We start from the raw sequence: 13,613 nt of genomic DNA, 5'->3' as shown, positions 1-13,613 counted from the left end.
TTGTTAGAGGTTCACACATAAATGCTATATGAATGCTTTGACGCTAATTTGGTTAGGGGGTTGTTTTGTAACCCACTGGCGATAAGATAGCTATTTGGGTACTTACGACTGCTCAGATTTTGAGTTTTATCTTTGCACCTGACACTTTGGTCACAAGCTTTTAAAACCCTTCCCACTTGTAAAAGGGTTATTTCTAAGTTGTGGATATGCTAAAAGAGCAGAGCCTGGCAAATCATTCAGGTTTTATACAGAAAGGTGAGGGAATGATAGAAGCTGGCCCTGATGGCTAGGGAAGACAGGATGCTTTGACATAAAAGTGACCTAGCTGAAAACATCTGGTTCTGCTCTAAAGACCCCAAGGATGAGCTCAGTACTGAGCATTTGGAGAATTGTGGGTCCAGCAAGGTCACACAAGCAGAACAAAGAGCAGTGGCATCTCTGTGCAAGTGCAGGTGATTCCCCAGGCACTGACACTGGGGGCTGCAATGGCTCCTGGTAAATAAAGCTCCAGCACTGGACAGGCAGATTTTCTTTACACATCTGAACATGGAGTACATGTCCTGGGAACCAGTCTGGCTGTCCTAAAGCACTTCGGTGCTTGCTACAGGCTCACGTGCTGCCAGCTTACGAGCTGCCATCTCGGCATGCTCTGCTTTCTTCAGTGGCACAGGTCTGCAGCGTCAAGAGATGGGGTGTTCATGATCCAAAGGGTAGTGAGAGGTGTTGCATCTGAGCAATTTACAGAAGATGAGACAAGAGAAAGCATGAGGCATCAATAAAGTCCAAGCATGGCTGTAACAACTTTTTCTGTAGAAGCCATTATAACTGTCCTACTACTCACATGCGGCTCTGCTGCCCCTCGGGAAAATTATTTCACTAGCTTCCAACTGCTGTACACTAAGAGCCAGTCTTTTCTGTCTGCATGTGAAGACAGAAGTAAAGAGGAGTCCATCTTTTACTGAGAAAGAGAACTTTATTGCGGAGTAAAAAATTATCAGCTAGGACTGTATGCAGCAAACCAGAAGCGTGTGACTCCATTTGCACTTCCTCTCATGGCAGCAAGTTGAAATCTTTGGTCCTATTCTCTGTCATTGTTTGTTGTCATTAAGTAGATCAACTCCTACATTCTATCCGAGCCCATTACATGGCAGTATTAGATTGTTAGCCACCAGCCACATCTCCTAATTAATTGTTCGATACATATTTGAGAAGCCATCTTGAATATTTTCCTCTGTGAGGAGGATATTTCCATCATGGGACATGTTAGTTCTGTCCTTTCTAGATGCTTTTCCTTTGACAGCTCTATTTTCAGGCATTATACTTCAGCAGGCAGATTAGATGAGCTCTCATCTGATTCTTCAGGAGGTAGTATTTCATATGTTCCTAAGTTAAAAGTTGTTACTAGACTTTCATATTGTCATGGGTTTAGCAGTAGCAGTCATTTTTCTCCTTAGTAGCTGGTGCAGTGCTGTGTTTATGACTTTCAGCCTGGGGATAGTGCTGATAACACCGATGTTTTTAGTTGCTGCTCAGTAATGTTTAGTCTGACCAAGGATTTTCTGAGTCTCATGTTCTTCCAGGGAGGAGGGGAAGCCGGGAGGAAGCTGAGACAGGACACCTGACCAAAACTATCCTAAGAGGTATTCCATACCACAGCATGTCATGCCCACTGTATAAACCGGGGGCAGTTACCCGGAAGGGTGAGATCACTGCTCGGTCAGGCTGGGTATCGATCAGCAGGTGGTGAGCTGTTGTATTCTCTTCCCTTGTTATTTCTCTTATTATTATTGTTGGTGATAGCAATAGTGGTTGTGTGTTATACCTTAGTTACTGGACTGTTCTTGTCTCAACCCGTAGGAGTTACAGTCTCCCGATTCTCCTCCCCATCCCTCCAGGAGCTGGGGGGAGGAAGGAGGGGGAGTGAGAGTGTGGCTGCATGGTTCTGAGTTATGGCTGGGCTTAAACCATGACACATATTAAGTGCTATATACATTTAGTAAAGTTCTGGGGATGGGGGTTGGCATTTTATTCCCCCCTTAACCCCCTCCCCAAATACTGCTCATTTGAAAGGGAAAAATAAGCTTCCAGGAATTCAACCTTGACAGCTTTGGGTTTCTTTTTTTTCTTCCCCCCCCCCCCATTTCTTCAACAAAATTCATTCAGAGATCTTTCAGATTCTTGGCAGCATCTGGTAGCAGGTCCAAAAAAAAAACAAATGTCACAACAAATCATTGATTTAATGGAGGCAACATTTACCACCAATATGATTACCTCTCTAACTCACACTAAAGCGCATTTGACTAGTTTACAGTTATCAGTAGGAAGAGAATAAAAAATCTCTCTATATGAAATCTGTAAAACAAACATATGACATTGATTTCAGAAGGAGGTTTTGTCAGGGCAGTGTGGGACACATACCCCTTCACCATCCTTTCACACCCCCCCCCCCCCCTTTTCAGATTATGTTTTGCCCCTGGCTTGCTTCTTATTTTACTGTTATGTTACTATCCATTAGTCCCAGTGATAGCTTCAAGGTTGGATGCTCTATTTGTATCAACAGCTGAATTACCCGTATCTTCTGATGCTGTCAATACCAAATTGCTAGCTAATCACCAAGGAAGAGGAACTTGAAGAACACCAAATAGTTCTGTGATCAGAGTAGCTAATAAAGGCCAATTTTCAATGGCTTTCTTGCCTGTTTAGGCTCTCAGATGTTCCATAAAGTTTGAATGTCTTTTTTTTTTTTCTTACATGAGCCACTAACAGGTTGTCTCTCCTTTGCCTGCTTACCAATACTTGTGAAATTACAGTGTCTTTGGAGTATCTGGTTTAATTGCAACTGGTCAATGAACTCAGATGTTATGTGCAAGACAAAGGTTATATGCATGGTGTGTGATCTGCAAGAATCTCCTCTGCATGGCCCTATTGTGTGTGTACCCAGAGCAGTCAAAAACCTTAAAGATGGCAGTGAGCAGAACAGTATCTTTTCCTCTGACAAAGATGGGATAAGAGGCATAAGCCCTCTTTCTGAAATTAGTCCAGTCTCTTGTACCATGCTCTGCACCGTAAGTAAGATACAGAACATTTCTGGCATCGTAGCTGTTATAAAGAATAGCAAGTAACTGGTTCATAATTTGTTTGGGTTTAGGGTAAACCTATGAAAAAGGAAAACTCAAATAAGCTTAGGTCATGGCTTTTCACTCCTAAATCCATCAATAATCACAAGAATGTAAAGCTTTGAAGCAGCCCATTTTGTTTATGTACTTAGCTGTAGGATTTACATGTCCCTATTACATACACATAGGCAAAAAAGGAGTTTAGTATAAGAAAAGCTATGGCCATAGTTTTTTTTAAATGCTTTTGGGTGCGAGCAAACAGCAATTATTTCTTTCTACCTTTTATAAATAAGCTAGTTAAGACACAAAAAAGAACAGAGTCATTTTTGAAAGATTTGGGTAGTAACAACAATAATGGCTTCATTATCTAAAGTTCAGCCACAACAAGGACAAAAAAAACCCCAACACAATTCCCCTTGTGTATGCTGAAGAGCTTTTCAGTTTCATAAAAAATCAATACCATATTCACACTAACGTTTGCTTGCATAAAATATTGACTATATTCACACTGGCAGTTTTACATAAAGACTTAAAAGCAATCTTGATTGTCTGAAAGGTTCTAATTGTTTTTCCTCTTTCCTAAAAGAGTAATGAAAGGACAACTAAAAAAGCAGAGCTATATAGTTATTTTATAACTGGCACTAACAAATTTCACCAATTACAGAGTCCATTCTGTAAGCAATGAATGTGTGGCTCCCAATTAATCTAGTGTGCCTCCAGGCAAGGTCTAAATCAGCTGGATACAGCTAAAGCAATTTGCACACAGCTAAAACAAATTGGAAAATAAGTGTTCCGTGCTACTGCCTATCTTTCCAAGCCAAATACACAATCAGTATTCTGGCAGCAGCCCTCTGTCATGTTATTTGCAGCTATCAATTTTAATTATAACAATTATTGATTGGTTGGGAAAGTTAATAATCTAATGCTCAAATGAGGTTGGTGTAGTTGCTGAGAATCTTTTTTCCCTTTCATGCACATATACATTTAGTGTTAGGAAATACCAAGCACCACAGTACTGAGCTCAGAAAACCACCAGTGACGTTGCAGTGGTGATTTTTTTTTTTGTTTGTCTGTTACAACAAACATCCAATTTAAGGATTCACCAGTCTGCTGTGTAGAAAGGTCAATATGAATTGGATTAGGGCATGAGAAGACTCAGTTGAGGAACATAAGCCAATACTTTCAAGCTTGGGCACCTAAAGCCAGACTCCTATTTTCTTAGGTATCTACCCAAACGAATGGACTATGGCGAGAGTGCTGCTGTTGCCCATTGACACTAGCTATTTTGCTAACCTAGTTACTTTCAGACACAAGCTGTTTCTTCTTTTAGAACAATGCTTCTCTTGGAAAAGAGAAAAAGGAAATATCCAGCCCTCTCTGCACTAACAAGCTTTATGTGTTTCAACTATATAAATAGCTGCGGGAAGAGTACATCCTGACTTGAGCAGGGTCAAGTCAAGCCACAAAGGCTGAACACAAACATTCTGAATCAGAGTATTTGGTACAGGCTGATCTGCACTGCTAGTCAAGTGCCCTTTATAGTGTCTCTGGAAACATTTTTTTCCATTTGAAGTGATCCAGTAAACATTAGTTAATAACTACTGTATCCCTTGAAAGAGTGCTGCAGACTGCAATCCTCAGGGAGAGCAAAAAGAGAGTTTCCTCCACACCTTCTGCTCCTCCTGAGCTGTAACCTCAAGAGGCAGAGGGAAGAGTTTTGGCAAATTTTAATTCCAGGGCTTTAGGATGCTGTTGCCACGTGTGCCCAGCTTGCTCCATGGCTGAATGTGCTCATTGTGCTGGGGACAGGCACTGCGCCATGGCACAGAGATGCCTCATGTCTGCCCTGGGCTGTGTTGACCCCAGCCACAGTAATGGAAATGGGTGCACAGCCATGCTGCCTGGCTAGCTGCTTCTCACGAGGGCAAAAAGGTAAGGAGGGCATCTGGGGCCCTTCTTACCTTTTTTTAGAGCTTTAAAGGTCTGGGCTACCGCTGAGGCAGATGGGCAGGATCAGACCCAAGGTCACAGCATAACTCATTTACCCACTTTTGAGTTTAAAGTTGTGTTCTAAATGGGGGGGGTGGGGTGCGGAAATTGGCCAGTGTTGCAAATAATGGCCATCGGATAACTGGCATGGCAGGTGGTGCATTGCACTAATGCCTGGAAACTGGATGGATGAGACACTGGGAAGGAAGGTCAGCTGCTGCAATTAGTTTTACCAAGACAGAATGATTTCAAGGACCTACACAAGGAATTGGCTATGCAACTCTCACTGTCTTTGCAAAGCCTGGGACAGCTAATCACCTGCTTTGAAAATGTGAGCAAATGCATCCTTGAATAGGACAAGAATATCTCTCTGCCTCATCAGAAGGCAAAACAATTGGGCTTACAGTACCTCATATTGCAATGGAAAAAAACAGAGGGAAAAGATAGCAAGGACATGGGAATGAATCCTGAATGTGCCAAACGTGGAAATGACTGTGTCTGATAACAATCTTGCTCTCTGAGAGGAAAAAAAATAGTGGAATACTTAAATATATACGTATGCATGCGAGATCATCTGGTGATCAGATATACCTTCAGCATACGCACACACAGTGAGGGCAATACTGTCGTCTGACATGCCTCCTGCTCTGTCTTTTGTCTTTCTGAGCTCTTTTGTTTGGAGTTTAAATTATTTTACCCTGCCCACCAAGAATTCTAGCCTGCTCAGCTTGATGCTGCACAAAACCACAGAGATGTGTCTCCCCATACTTTGCCTTCCTCCTTTCTTTCTCTTTTATTGTGCTGAAGAACACCCCTCCTCCCTGCCCCCAGCAATTTCCTGTTTAATAGTATTTAGCACTAGGGTATAACTATAATAAAGAACCATGAAAAATTATAGACTGCCTTCCTTTAATCTGGCATATAACAGTGTGATTCATATTTTGTTAGGCCATAAATTGGTAATCTCACAGCTTCTCTGTTATTTAAAACATAGTATTGGTATGAAAATTGCTGTGTCTTCCCATAACTTTGGGATCAGAAATGTACCTCAAAGGATCCTGCTCCATCTGCAATAAATGCTTTTCACTTCAGATTAATATATATTCATTTGCCCTGTCATTTTATGCAGATGGAGCAGGACTCAAACCACACAGGGTCAAGTAGGAGAGACCAATTAAGCAAAGTTATTTGTACGTTCTGGAGAACATGGGGTCAGCACACTAGGGAGATTTAAGCACCTAAAGATGTAGATATGTAGATATGTGTCTTATGTATTTTCAGACGTGCTATCACACTCCAGCCAAGGGAAGTTAGGCATCTGACAACTATCTTGTGAAACACACTTTAATCTTCCTGCAGAGTTTTCCTGAGTGCTCTTGGAAATCCAGCTGCTCCTGCCATAGGAGGGTTCAGGCCACATAGCAGAGGCCACAAGTAGTTTCACATTCCCATCCTTGCTATCTCAAGTCTGTTGAGATTTAGCTTCATGGCCAGGATTCATGCATCAGCCTTCGGATGCGGTTATGTTGCCCAGGAGGACATACTTACATTGTCAGTCCTGGGAGTTCAAAGAGCCGGAGAGTTGATCAGGAGCCAGGAAAGCCAGTGGCCATGAGTGAGCAAGCTGCACTCAGGCATAGTGTGGAGATCTACTCATTCAACACCCTTCTCTGTGCCCTGCATAAAGGAAGGTCAAAGAACATAAACTCAACCACTTTCCAGCTAGCTCAGACATCAGCAATAGCCACTGGCAACTGCCTAGAGAACAGCAAAAGCAGGAACTTTCTGACAATTTTCCTCCAAGGAATTTTCTATCATGTTTTTAATATGTAATCATTTGCAAACTTTTTTTTTTCACAAAGTGCTTGTTCAATCTCCTCTTGAATTCATTATAAACATTTTGTATCCACAATGTCCTCCCTTACTAGTGAATCTCCCACATACATTGTCCATTCCATTAGGACCCTCTGTATGTCCTGGATTCAGTCCCTCTTTATTTGATGACTCTGGCTTCTTGTGCTGGGTGCAACAACCACCAGTTTCTTCCCTAGTCATCTTTCCCTTATAACTCTCATTATTTTATAGGCTTCAACTTATTCCATTGTAAGTAATCATTTTTCCATACTAAAGACTCACAGACTATTTTTTTTCCTATATGGAACCTATTAATTATCCTTGTAATTTTTCTCTGAACTTTTTGTATTTCTATATTGTTGTTGAGACTCATAGCTAGCTTTCCATTGTACAACAGCCCATTAATTTCTTCCTTATACTTCCTGGATTTTAGCCAGTGATTTTTCTATGTTTGTTTTTATGCTGGTGAGATCCGTTAAAAGGCATGGAGAAGTTCCCTGTCAAAAGGTTTTTGGAAAGCCAAGCAGACAATACCACGGGGGCAATCTGGTTCAATCACCATTTTCTCACTCTCCTGATTGTCAAGAGATTTGTAAGACAGGACTTCCCTTGCCAGGAAAGGCATACAGAAGCCAAGCCTGGAAATGCATTTTGTGTTTGTATCCAGCATGAAGAGGAAGTAAAGTCGTTTAGAGTTATGGGCACTTTGACATTTTCATCTAGTTCTGTGTATTGTCTTGTGTATTGTCTTCTGCTGGAAGCGACCTGTAGAGGTCTGAACTCCAACATCCAGCTCTAAGAAGGTTTGATTAAATGATGTTGCTCAGGGCTGAAGATATTTCTCTTCAAAGATGGAAATCCCACACCCCCCTAGGCCTCTGTTCCAGTATTTCACAACCTTCACAATGAAAATTTTCTTTATTATACCTAGTTGAAATTTCCCGTGTTTCTGCTTGTATCCTTTCATCTTTTCTCTTACTCCTGCCTAGCTTTGAAAGGGTCTGGCTCCACTTTCTCTACATCCTTTCATTAGGTAGCCGTAGACAGCAGTCAAATCTCCCTTCAGCCTTCCTTTCTCACATCTCAACAAACCCAGTTCTTTTTAACCAAAAAAGAAGTGATGCTTCTGTTTCACAGCAACAGCAGCGTTTCAGTTCTTGTTCTTAGTAATGAATGGGACAGAGCCAAGACGTGACTGTTTTCCACATAGTATTGGAAGAAATCCTTAACAAATTTTTAAGTAAGTTACTCAAAAATAGGTGGTTAGATTTAAAGAACTTCACTAGAAGTCAGTGACTAATTAATTCCTGAAGCATTGCTGTATGATGTAATATGTACAATACATACCAGGGTAGAGACCATGTGCACAGCAAAGTTCAATCCTAACAGAATAATGACCCCAGAGGGGACCATCAAAAGCTAGTAGAAATTAAAGCAATTCAGGATGCTCTAACTTAGACTGAAGTGATTTCAATACCATCATCCATCAGAGTGGATCTGCAAAGACTTGCTGAGGTTTCAACTGCTGGTTTGCACACTTGAGGTCTTACAGCCTCCAGCAGATGTGTGTTGCTCTTGATATTCCTGTGGTTCTCAGCAGAAGGGATGTGGTTTCTCATAAGGGAGGCAGAGAGAGCCTTCTCCAAGGCACTGGGTACTTGTTCCTCTGTCTGCCAGTGTAGACACTATACACACAGATCTCTGCCTTTTCGCTGTTTCAGATGTATAAGCCTACCAGTGAGTAAAGTGGGAAGGTGAGATGAGTCTTTTCAGTCTGCTGATGATACACAGATTCATCTCTTAATCACCTCACAGAGCACACTGAAGTACATTTCCCAGAGTTTGAGTATGGTGCAAGGTAAATCAGCTGAGGCAATTGTGGAGAACAGCAAAAAAAAAAAACAAGGCAGCCAACAATACAAACAAGCAAACAAACAAACCAACCAACCCTCCCCCCAACCCAGGCCCTCTCCAGAGCAGCTGCTTTCGTAAAATTACTACTATTTTAATAGGAAATAAAATTGGCAGCTCACATGAGACTTTGGCCAAACACGGCACTGTCTGCTTAGATTGCGATCCAGATCTGAAATCTAAAACATTCAGAGCCAAGAATTTGGATCCAGATTGTGTGTCCTCACATCTACAGTCCTGAAATTTATTGCACTTCTCTACCATTTCCAAAAAGTGTGTTTAGTGAGTGTCAGATGAGGAACAGTGCTGCAGTTCCATCTTTTCTTTCAGACAGTTACATGACAGCAGTTCAGACCACAGAGCTAACTCCAGATAACGCTGCCTGAACATATACTGATGTCACCTGCAGGAAAAGAGAGTGAGTCCTCATATGTTTGGCAGGCAGTTCAGTGGCCTTTACACCTGTAGGTGTAAGTGCTATCTTCCTGTTTTGGCTTGTTCACAAGTTCATTTTAGGTGCTACGGGAGTTCTGTAAGGGTCTTGTGCAGCTACACAGAGGTAAGTATCCACAAATCTCCTTTAAAAGTATATTAGTATTACTTGCATGTGTGTGTGTAAGAAAGAGCGACCAACTGTAATATGATCCATTATATAATGCCAATGTTGAATATAGTATTTTTTTCAAAGTGCTTACATTTCATATATGCCTTTGTTCATATGGTTTTCAGAGACAGTATTAGGACTCTGGTATAATACTTCATCTGGGCTTTCAGAGATAACAGTGCTAAAACCACAAAACAATATCAAGAAAATCTGGACAATGTGAAAAATACATAATTAAAAACAGAGTAGCTGAGGGTTTTTTTGACAACTTTACTGCTGAACGTGACCTAAACTGAGTAATGCATCAATTTAATGAGAATTTAAGTCTCTTACAGTGGGTTTGTAATGTGACAGAACATCTGTAAGGTGTCTTTTGAAAAGGAGAAAATTTGACCTGATGCAAAATTTAATAGAATAAAGGCTCATTTAAAAGCTTATAGTTGGACCTAATTTTACTGGAGAGGGGACAATGAAGGCCACAAAGATAATCAGGGGTCTGGAGCATCTCTCTTATGAGGAAAGATTGCAGGAGCTGGGCCTGCAATCTACAGTTAGTTAGTCTAGAGAAGAGAGACTGAGAAAGGATCTCATTAATGCAGATCAGTATCTCAAAAGTGGGCGCCAAGAAGATGGTGCCAGACTCTTTCAGTGATGTTCAGTAGCAGAACAAGGAGCCATAAACTAAAACAAGAAGTTTCACCTCATCATGAGGAAGAACTTCACGTTGAGGGTGGCAGAGCACTGGAACAGGCTACCTAGGGGGCTCACGGAGTCTCCCTGTCTGGAGACATTCAAAACCCACCTGGACACATTTCTGTGTAACCTGCTCTGGGTGACCCTGCTTTAGCAGAGTGTTTGGGATGTCCAGAGGTCCCTTCCAACACTAATGATTCTGTGATATATATGTATGTATGTGTATACATGCACATAGATGTATAAAACTCCATTACAGATTTTCAGACAGTTAAATACACATTTTATTTCTCAAAGGCATAAGTAAAATAGCCAGTTAACCATTCTGTAAGTGCGGAAAACTGAGTAAAGGCTATTTTGTAACTAAACCATTTAGGATTCAGGAGTCTCATCAGCATATGCAGATACTGTGGATGTAGAAGTGGCAAGCTGCTGTTGACTGCTGTTCAGCACCAGCTGATGCCTGTGTCAGATTTTCCTTCTTGCACCAGAAGCAATAAATTGCACCACTGTCATCAGAGCAGTGAGACAAGCCATCTTCCCTGGCATACAAGGAGAAGGAGAACATCAGGTGGAGAGCCATGAAGTGCCTCTTTAGTTGGTTGAAGGACATTTACAGGTTTTGGGGAGTGTGTTTGGTTCTTCTCATTCCTAGCTATTTCTAATTTGTTTTAAAATATTTTAATGTGTGTAGGATAACCTGCTGGCTTTCAGCACATATTTAGCCAATACTCCAGAGAGGTCCTGCCACTTTTCTTCCCCAAGCAGTGTTATTTGGCCTGAGGCAGCGCCAGCTAAGGGCAGGCTTCAGGGTGGCAGAGGTGCACTTTTCTTTTGTATACCCAGCTGCTTTGGGCACTTTATCTCCCACCTCCCAGCCTCTCATCACATCCACTGAGTGTATGAATCTGTTAATGCAGCGCACATTTTGGGAAGGTAGGAGCTGCCATCACCAGCAAAGGTGCAATGGAATGATAAGAATGTTATGGTAGCCAAGTTTATTTTATTGGTATGTCCTTCTCTCTCTCTTTTTTTTCTTTGCTACTTCAGTTCCATTTGCTTCTCAGCAGATGAATTATACAGATTTACATTCATTATGTCAGAGATGCTGACCTCTCTAATTAATTCAAATTCACAGTGATGTCAAAGGTATAGAGGTAATTTGGCCCAGTGGATCAAGCACAGAGTAAAATACATACTATTTCCACAGAAATTAATGGAATTTGTTTTCACTTAATGCAGGGCTGACTGTGGTTCAGTGACACTGAATTTCACAGATTTGTATTGATTTGCTAATGAGAAATTTACACCACCATTTACTTGCTTCTAAATTTGACCCTTTCACTTCAGCTTGAATTGATGATTACTGTGGGAACAGAAGAAACTGGGTTCAGTTCTTTGGAGTGTACACAATTCTGTGAGCAAACTATAGGAAAAAAAATGAGGGCAAAGTAATCCAAGGATTAAAAAAGAGCCACTGAACAAACAGCAGCAGAAAGAGCATCTGTCTGATAGCTTATCACTGTCACTAGCATGTGATCACCAGAGCTCAATTGTAAATGCTGGGGAGCTTCCACATGAAAATTTAATGTGCTATTGGTGAGAGCTGGGCATACACAAATCTGATTTTAATAAGCTCCTGAAAGGTGGTCTAAACCCCAGCCAGTTTCCCTGGCTCTTCTGTGGAGGGCTTCGCTGAAGGGATCCCTCTGGGAGCCATCTGTGGAGTGCTGGACCCTTGCACACTGGCTGCAGCACAGGAAAATCTTGCACAAATCATGTCCTTCAGACCTGAGCTGCAGTGCAGGCACCAGGGATTTGGAAGCAGTTCACAATGTGCTGCTGAACCTTCTTGCACGGCTGACCTGCTTTAACTAAAGGAAAGAAAACCCACACTAACATGTGAGAAAAGGAAGTCAAAATGATCTCATTCATAGAGCTTTCTCCCATTTATGTAAGGGGTGTTGAACCCCACAGAATAGCATGTTTCTCTCTGGGCCACACAGGGCTGTCTGCATAATTTTTCTCATTCTTAACCTTTGCCTCTCTGTGGGACTGAAGTGCAAGACAAAGCCGGGACTCTGCATTCTTCCCTTATATCTTAGCTACAGTAGTGAGGAGGTGTCAGGGTTAAAAATGTTTGCACACTCATGGGACAGCTTGAATGTACAGAGCTGTTCTGGCTTTGCTGTCTGTGAGCTGCAAGGACTGACTTGAGAATATGCATGTCCACAGGAGTCTGTATGTAGCAGGCAGTCACAGCCACCTAAGCTTAGTTGTTGAGTTTAAATTAATGATAAAAATTAGCTTCTAAATAATAACGTCCCCAAAGCAAAACTTGCATCTAATACTACTAATTGCCTTTGAATTAGTTCTTCTCTGTAATGCCATGTTAGTGCAGAAGCACATCAATTATTGAGCAATATTTAAATCATTCTGAAGCAAGTAATACATTCATTTGCCACCTCCTTTAGATAGGAAATATCTCTTTTAGTATGTTACACTTTAAAAACCTTCATTATTTAAAATAACATCTTTTGTTTGTTCTTCTGTATTAACTAGTTGTGAATTTTTATGAAGACAATGCTACAACTGATCTGCAGGCTCTTCTGTGAGTGTGTTAAATAGTCCTTCTGCATTAAATAGTTATGAATTTTTATGAAAACAATGCTACAACTGATCTGCAGGTTCTGAAGAAAAGTATTTACCTTATTTTTAATATAATAAGGAAAGTTTTTTTTTAAATTAATGCCTTTTAGCAAAGTGTATTCCTGCTATTCTATTGCTGTATTGTTGGACAGCTTAGTAAATTGCTTTTTAAAGGAGTCTACCTGGATTGAATTAATTATTTATGACACTAATAAACTAAGTATTCATAAAACAATATCGATTGTGCCAACATGCATCTTGAATCTGTCTCTCTGTTGAATAGCTAATATTCACATTCCTCTGAAAAAGAATGCAGCCTTTCTGTCACTTTATATGTTATATAAATGGTGTAAAAGATTAAATGACCTTGCCTTAAAGTAAAGGCAGGGATATGCTACAATAGAAATATATGAGCGACAACTTCATTCTTTCACTGTTTTATTATACTACAAAACCTGTTCTTTTAGCAAAGGTTTTGGTATTTTGTAAGATCTCTTTTGTGTTGCCCTATAAGAAATGCATTAAAGTATGTATTCCATTGAATTTATCAAACAAATATTGCTCTTATCTCCTGGCATTTTAGGGTGTTCAGGCAAGAGATACAGCTCATTAACAGAGGGATCTTAAGGTGTAAATCAAAACATCATGGCCTGTGTAAATAAACACTCACACACAGCTGAACATATTCCCAAACAAAACCCCCAAGGAATATATGTATGTTCACCTTAAAGGGCAGGCTGGTGAAGGTATTGGCACTACAGTCATGCAGGACGTCACTGTGCTCAGATTCTGCACAC

This window comes from Melopsittacus undulatus, chromosome Z (genome assembly GCF_012275295.1).
Source record: "Melopsittacus undulatus isolate bMelUnd1 chromosome Z, bMelUnd1.mat.Z, whole genome shotgun sequence".
Taxonomy (NCBI): domain Eukaryota; kingdom Metazoa; phylum Chordata; class Aves; order Psittaciformes; family Psittaculidae; genus Melopsittacus; species Melopsittacus undulatus.
The sequence above is the reverse complement of the archived record's forward strand: the minus strand, read 5'-3'. Positions refer to the sequence as shown.